The sequence below is a fragment of the Myotis davidii genome, unplaced genomic scaffold (genome assembly GCF_000327345.1).
Source record: "Myotis davidii unplaced genomic scaffold, ASM32734v1 scaffold608, whole genome shotgun sequence".
NCBI lineage: Eukaryota > Metazoa > Chordata > Mammalia > Chiroptera > Vespertilionidae > Myotis > Myotis davidii.
Window position 1 is genome coordinate 2,181,296 of NW_006300025.1, and position 7,497 is coordinate 2,188,792.

The window sequence follows — 7,497 nt, forward strand, 5'->3', positions numbered from 1 at the left end:
GGGGAGTGTCTGGCTGTCCCCCTTCCGCTGCCTGAAATGGCAGAGCCAGTTACGGTGCAGGGCACCCCCTCAGTGGTGCCCATGAGCACAGACTTCCCAGACCCTCCCAGGTCTCTGGGTCAGCTTCATTTTCACGTCTGTATAGGCCCCGGCTGTCAGCCATGGTGGGAGCTGCTCCTAAGGACTCCAGGGGGATTGAGGAGGAAACGAGGAACCTTCCGGCCATTTATTGCACAGAGCATGCAGCCGCTGTGGCCCCTACACAGGTTTTAGGGGCTGTGTATTAAAATGGCCAGGCTTGGGGGCCCCCTGTATCTGGCATCAACGTTGGTACTCCTGACCTCGCCTCCTCTCTCTAACCCCCAGAAAGTAGCTTTGCCACTTTCAAAACCAAGGATACCACTTCTGAGACTTGGCGCTCGGGGTGTTGTTACTTACACGTTTGCTATAGTTACACATTGGGCAGTGTGTGACGGCTCACCTCCACGGGACTCTTCAGGATTTTAAACCCATGTTCCTTAGAATTCTGAAGAACAGGATCAGCAGAAACTACTTATTTACATGATAGAGGGAAGAAAACTGAGGCTCAGAGTTTATGGAACTGACGGGTCAGAGCTCCACTTTTCTTAACTCACAGTTTGCCCCTGTTTCCCCAGGAGAGATGATAGCCAAATGGTAGTAGCAGCCATAGTCATAAGAACTGACTTTTCATGACCGTTTCCTGGAACTGTGCTCAGTCCTTTATGTGGCTTTTCTTCCTCCATCCCACAGCCGCCCAGGACATACGTTGAATACCATTAGTTTTCCCATTTCCGAGGTCACACAGTGAGTTACTCACCCTCAGCCATGCAACTGGGGAGCCGGGATCTGAGCCAGCTCTCCCTCACCTTAAACCGCCTTCGGGTAGGTTCCATGTAGTCCTTATAACACCTCCTGGGGGAGCTGTCATTGCTTCCACCGAGGGCCTGGTGGCTCCTTTGCAGATGCTGGCGAAGAGCTCCAGGAAGTGCCCCAGAGGAGGCATAGCAGAGCTCAGACTGGCGCGGGCCTTGGCACCAGGACCTCTCCCTGTCCTTTCCAATCACATCAGTCTCCAATTTGGTGGTTTGGGTCTGCAGAGACTTCTAATTAAAAGATGGATTTTTTTAATGAACTTTTATTAATTCAGCAATCTGCCTGGATGCTGAATTGTCATTTTTGCTAATAGAGAAAATGGTTTGGTTTATTTTCCAGAACAGTGGAATTCACTCAACTTAATTAAACTGTCTGAGGAGATTTTTCTACTTGTCTTACTCCACCTGGGCCGGGGAGCTCGCTGCATGAAACTGTCAGCCATAGTGGCAAGTGGAGTCTAGCTTGTCTTTTGAAGTCTGTAAATTTGGTGTCAGGTGCTTCTGCGATCCCAGTGGTCTCCAGGGGCACGGCCTGAAGCAAGGCCCAAGCAGGAGGCACCTACACTATGTGATTCAGGTTTTTGAGAAGGCCCTTAGGTTCATGGGGCTCCTCTGCCCGGGGCCAGGTAGCCAGGGGGCATGGAGATAGTATCTGTTTCCCAATGGCTTAGAACTTTGTCATAACCCAGACTTTAAAACCTAGCGCAGAGCATCCTGAAAAGAAAATTATTTAAAATTCAAAACTGCTAAAAAAAACCCAAAACATTAACTAAATTTGGCAGTAGATTAAAAGAAACATCTCTCAGGAGCAGGTAAGAGTTCATCTTTGTGCTGCAGGCTGATTTATAGTAGAGTACCTACCGTTGTCACACATCACAAGATGTGTCTCTGTGGAGAAGAACACTATATATAAATGTTTATGTTGATAGAAGAGCATCTCCCAGTGTCAAAAACACGTTCTCTCTCTGACACCCGCAGTCAACAATAGAGGTGCCGGAGATACTCGTAAGCCCATGAAAAGCACATCTGTGACAGAGAATGGCCCCACTGCCATTTTTATCTCACATGCTTGCTTCAAAGGACCTAGTGAACAACTATTTTAAATATGATTATTTGCAAAGAAAAATCTATTGATTAACTCTCAACATTAATAAGAAAGTTTTAAATGGTCAGGTACAAGAAAAATATGCAGAAATGAAAAGGCTTTCCTAAACATTGAGAGTGACCAGTTAGAAGGTAACACTGAATCTTTTACTTAGAAAATAACAATAAAGAAAGCAGTAATGAAATAACTAGAATTGAGTTGGACAATGCACGACCTGTATAAAGGCAACTTCCACATGTATCTAAATATATATTAAAATATTTTAACAATTAATGTTCTTGGTAGAAGATAAAAAAACAACAACATGTTTTAAATTTAATTTAAAAGCCTGTAAGATTTATTTTTGGATTTACCTGAGTGCCAAATTGTATTTTGAGGAAGAGCAATGAAGGAGCATTTACTCTATGCTGAAATATATCTTACATCTTATTGATGCTCCAGCATTAAACCAGACTAGATGAGTGTACACAGTAGATATCCAGAAATGACATTAGGACATGAGACTAATTTTAAACTAAGGAAACAGCCCTGACCAAGGCAGAAGTGGGGGTGGGGGGGGGTATTTTTAGAAAGTGTGTGGGAAAACTGGTAAATTACTTGGGAAGACTCAGGTAGGATTTTCACCTCACCTGGTATATACATTAGTCCCCCTTATCCACGGTTTCACTTTCCACAGTTTCAGTGACCTGCAGTCAACGGCAGTCTGAAAATACTAAACAGAAAATTCCAGAAGTAAACAGTTCACACATTTTAAACCGTGTGCCGTTCTGAATGGCGTGATGAAATCTCACATTGTCCCACTCAGCCCTGGCCTTTGACTCATCCCTTTGTCCAGCTTATCCACACTGTATACACTCCTTACTTGTTACTTAGTAGCCGTCTTGGTTATCACATGGATAGTTGGAGTATCCCAGTCTTGTGTTCCAATAACTTTTATTTCACTTAATAGTGGCCCCAACGTGGAAAAGCAGGGATTCTGGCAATTCAGATATGCCCAAGGGAAGCCGTAAAGTAAAAAGATATACATGTAGGTATAGAAAAAAAGAAACACTATACAGAGAGTTTGGTACTATCCCGGTTTCAGCCATCCTTGGGGGCTCTTGGAATGTATCCCCCTCAGATAAGGGGACACTACTGTGCAGTCCTTCTTGCTCTTTGACCGCTCTGTCATACCCAAGCAGTCCACTCAGAGCCAGGGGACTATAAGCCACCTGCACCCCCAGCCTCTATTTTGCTGGCCTTGCAGCCAGTCATATGCATACACCCAGAGGTTTATTTTGATGAGCAGTTGCTATAAACCTTAGATGTTGGTCATTAAATAAGTCTGAGCTCGCCTCCAGTGCAAATCCTGAACTTGATTAAAAACAGAGATAAAAGGAAGCCCTGATGTTTTTAACTATTTGGCACATGACTTTGTTTTTCTACTGTGCGATATCCAATAGATGCCGAAACGTAAAATACAAAACTATAAAACTCATAGAAGATGACTTAGAAGAAAATCTAGGTGGCATTGGGGCTGGCAATCACTTTTTGGATACAACACCAAAAGCACGATCTGTGAAAGGGAGAAAGAAGTTGGACCTCATTAAAATGAAAAACATCTCACTTCTTCAAAAGACACTGATAAGATGAAAAGACAAGCCTGGGAGAACAATCTTTCCAAAACGCGATTTTGATAAAGGGCTGTATCCAAAATATGTAACATTAGACAAGATCTTGCTGGAGAGAGCTAGATGTATGCTTTGAGGTGGCTGCAACAGACAGGGAGGGAAACCCACTTGAGCAAGGAGGGCGGAGCAGGCAGGATGTCATCGCCCATGGTTATAGGAATCCAGACAAGGGTCCTGTCCCAGAGTAAACAGAGTTCCAGAGGCGACCCCTCGAGGTGGGATGCCAGTAGCGCATGCTTGTTAATCCTCCCTTTCTCTTCCTGTACCACTGTCCTGACTCTTCTGGGCACCATGTGGGAAGAAGTGAGTGGGAGGGATTGGAAGAGTGAAGATGACCCAGAGAAATGTGCTTGTAATGGCACCAGTTGGTGGTGGTGGGGAGGGGGGGCGCTCCTAAGACCTGCCCCTATGGCATTGTAGAAAGGAGAGCTAATGGGTAGAAGAAACGAGGCAGGATCTGGCCTCCTGATTTGGAAACCGGCTGGATATGATCCAGGTCATGTGTAGGGATGGTTCCAGATCTTCTGCAGCTGTGTAGGTGCCGCTGCCATTTGCAGAAATAATAAATGCAGGAGAAAGAGGCAGGTGTGTGCAGCTGGAGGGATCTGCAGGGGCCAGATTTCCAATGTAGTTGAAGGCAAACTTAGTCCACAAAAAAGGAGAGATGTTTAATAACAGATCAATGAATTATCCGGAAATATTTTTGAGTTACAGAGTCTCTCTTCAATGGTATATGTGTGCGTTAAAAGAACTCTGAAGAGCAAGAACAGTGCTCGGCCTGGAGTTTAGCATCACAGATACCGTAGTCCTTGGATGAGGGAGATGTTTCAGCCGGGGGCCAGCCAGCTCCTCCTGACCATGCTGGCCTTGCCTGTCAGGAAAGTATTATGTGCCCTGTGCCTAAAGAGCGGGTGTTGGTGACATTACAATAAAGGCAAGTGGCTTGATTAGGTTCTTGCTTTCCTGGCAGTTTCCCCCATTTATTGACCTTATGCATGACAATAGCATAAGCTCTGTATATACTGTGTATAGTGTCAGACTATTCAGATTTGATGCCAAGAAGAACTAGATGACTAATACTGGCTTTGAGGATGTTGGGAGTAAGTGAAGGAATGTGGTCGTCAATTTCACAAGAGATAGCCTAGATAGGAGGATTAAAAACAAAACAAAACAAAAAACCAGTACAGAAATAGCATCCCAAGGTCCCTGGACATTAATTCCCTCCCGTGGAAGGCCTGAGGAACCCCATCCATGGTGTCAGCAGGCAGCCCTCAGTTGCTCCTGCCATCTGTCATCTTGATTATCTGTAGGGAATCCGTGTAGTGATCTGAACACAGAGGTCATCCGTCGGGGTTGGGAGCCAGGGGATGACCTTGTATGGCTGCGTCTGGTCTGGCCCCAGCCTTTCAGCAACTGATAAATGGCCCGCCTGCCTGCCCACCCCCTGGGAGAAGGGACGTGCAGGCTCAGGGCTTATGGATTGCCTGTAACCACAGATGCATCTTGGGGGCTCTATTTTTATTTCAGAAATGGCCTTCTGACCCAACTCAGGTCTCTAAATCAGCTGACAAAGTGTTTTGCTGCTGCTGTTCTTGGTGTGACCCTGTATGCTGTGGCTTTTCTTATATTTGACGTGGAGAATATCCTTGTGATCCCAGAAAGCATTGGTGGCTACTGGGGAAGTGACACAGAGAGAAAAGGAAATCGATACGAGGTGTGGTACCAAACGAGGAGGTTGCTTTGTGGGCTCAGTCCTGCTGGGGAGCTCCAGACAGTGTAGGAGGAGGAGGCTGAGGCTTTAAACCTCCAGCTCCATCCGTCATTGGCATCCCCCCTGCTCTGGAGGTGTTGGAGTAGACTCCCAGCTCTTCTGGCCTGCCCCACTGTCCCACCTGCGGGATGAGAGAGCCCTTGAGTGGAGAGTCTCAGGTACTCACATCGCATGAGGACCTCGAGTGCTCAGGGTACACGCTGCGATGCTACACTCAGGTTTTGAGAACCTTGAAAGAAAATTTCAAGGGGCTCTGGCTCCAATACCTGCTGTTCAGCCGACTGGGCAGACTCAGCTCTTCCCAGTAGAACAGGGCCGGTTGTACATATTCATACGCTGTTTGCAAAACCCAAGAAATATATTTAAAGAGCTTAGCACAGGGTCTGGATGAGAAAGTATAACATATTTTACCCAGTAATGGTGTTATCACACTGGTCTTTTGCCATTTTTTTTAACGGAAATTTGTTCAATACAATTTGATTTGCAAAATGTGCAGTTACTAGGAGAAGGGTCTTAGTCTCTGACTTTAAGATCAGTGAGCTAAGAAAAGTCATGTCGCCTCCCTCGGCCCGTTTTCTCACGTGGAAAGTTTGGACTAGGGGAGAGGCTCCAATCATTGATGACTATGAAGCGGTTACAAATAGAACGCGGTGCTTTATTCCCCGTTGTTCTTTTTGCTTCCCAAACCCATTTTCACACACCTTCGTGACCTTGCCTTTGGAAACACATTTACATTATTGGAAATAGCTGCCTGAATTTTGCTTTTTTTAAAAAAAGAAAATAATGGTGCCCAATCTGAGGTACATTCTCTAATTAGGGATTCCCTAGTAGGCTGTCTAGCTGGGAGGTGGTGGCATCCTCAGCTCTAGTTCTGGTTCTGTGCCTTTTTCAGACAACTATCCCATTTAGGTCACAGAAGATTCCAGAACATTCTCAGGTCACAGAGGATTCCAGAACATTCCTCAGACCACAGAGGATTCCAGAACATTCCTTAGACCCCATATTACTTATCCCCACACTCAGCTAGGGAGAAGATTCTGTATGCTGCTGATCTTGGAAAAGAAAAAGTACCAAGGACGGTTGAGTTCCCTGAGTTCCCTGGGTCATGAGCTTAATCTGAGAACTGTGTTTAATGTTCAGGAATCTTCGGATCCTGGGAGAACTATCTTTCCTGGCACTGGGGCTTTGGTGTTCTCCTGGAAGGCTTTGAAACAACACAGCTGAGTTTAGTAGTGTAAGAAAAACCCCATAGAATGCAGCAAATGCATATTGACTACCCCTTTTAATAAAAAGCCTCTGAAAATACTTTGGGTTCTTGATTGGAACATTATAAATGCTCATTTTCCCCACCACCTACTATACTGGTATGCTTGGACTCTCAGAAATTCTTGTGGCTGCATATTCATTGAAGGAGCAATCATTTATGGAGCATGCTCAGGGCAGTGTAAGGGAAATTAGGAGTCAAATATGAATTAGAAACAGCTCCTGTGTGTGAGGAGTTGCCAATGCAGAGGAAGAAACAGACAACTGAGGTACTGCTCTCAGGAGAAGATGCTACATTGCCCCTGCTTGGATGTTAATGTGCACCAAGTATGTTGAAAGAAATAGCAAAGTCATGACAACTAACATTTATTGAGCAGTTCCTATGTGCTGGATACTAGTTTCAATACTTCACATGCATTATAGCTTAGTTTTCCATAGCTCTTTGAAGTATAAAAGGCAGCAGCCACAATTTTAGATGAGGAAATTGACACCTGAGTTTGTCCAACTGGTGAGTGCTAGAGTCAGAATGAGAATCTTGTGTGCCTGGCTTCAGACCCCACTGAAAATCCATCTTGTTAATACTAGAGGCCCGGTGCACAAAAATTTGTGCACTCAGGGGAGGGGGATCCTTCAGCCCGGCCTGTGCCCTCTTGCAGTCTGGGACCCTACAGGGGATGTCTACCTGCTGGCTTAAGCCAGCAGTCAGACATCCATCTTGCAGTTTGGGATTCTCACAGCCCGGGACACCCTCGCTCCTTACCGCCTGTCTGCAGCGGAGGTGGGAGCGGAGCCCGC

At 45.7% G+C, this 7,497-nt stretch overlaps 1 protein-coding gene across 1 annotated transcript in view; it reads left to right on the forward strand.

Moving 5' to 3' along the window:
* The window catches only part of SLC24A3 (solute carrier family 24 (sodium/potassium/calcium exchanger), member 3), a 497,602-nt gene that overhangs the window by 251,824 nt on the left and 238,281 nt on the right, over positions 1-7,497 (forward strand). The window lies entirely within an intron of this gene.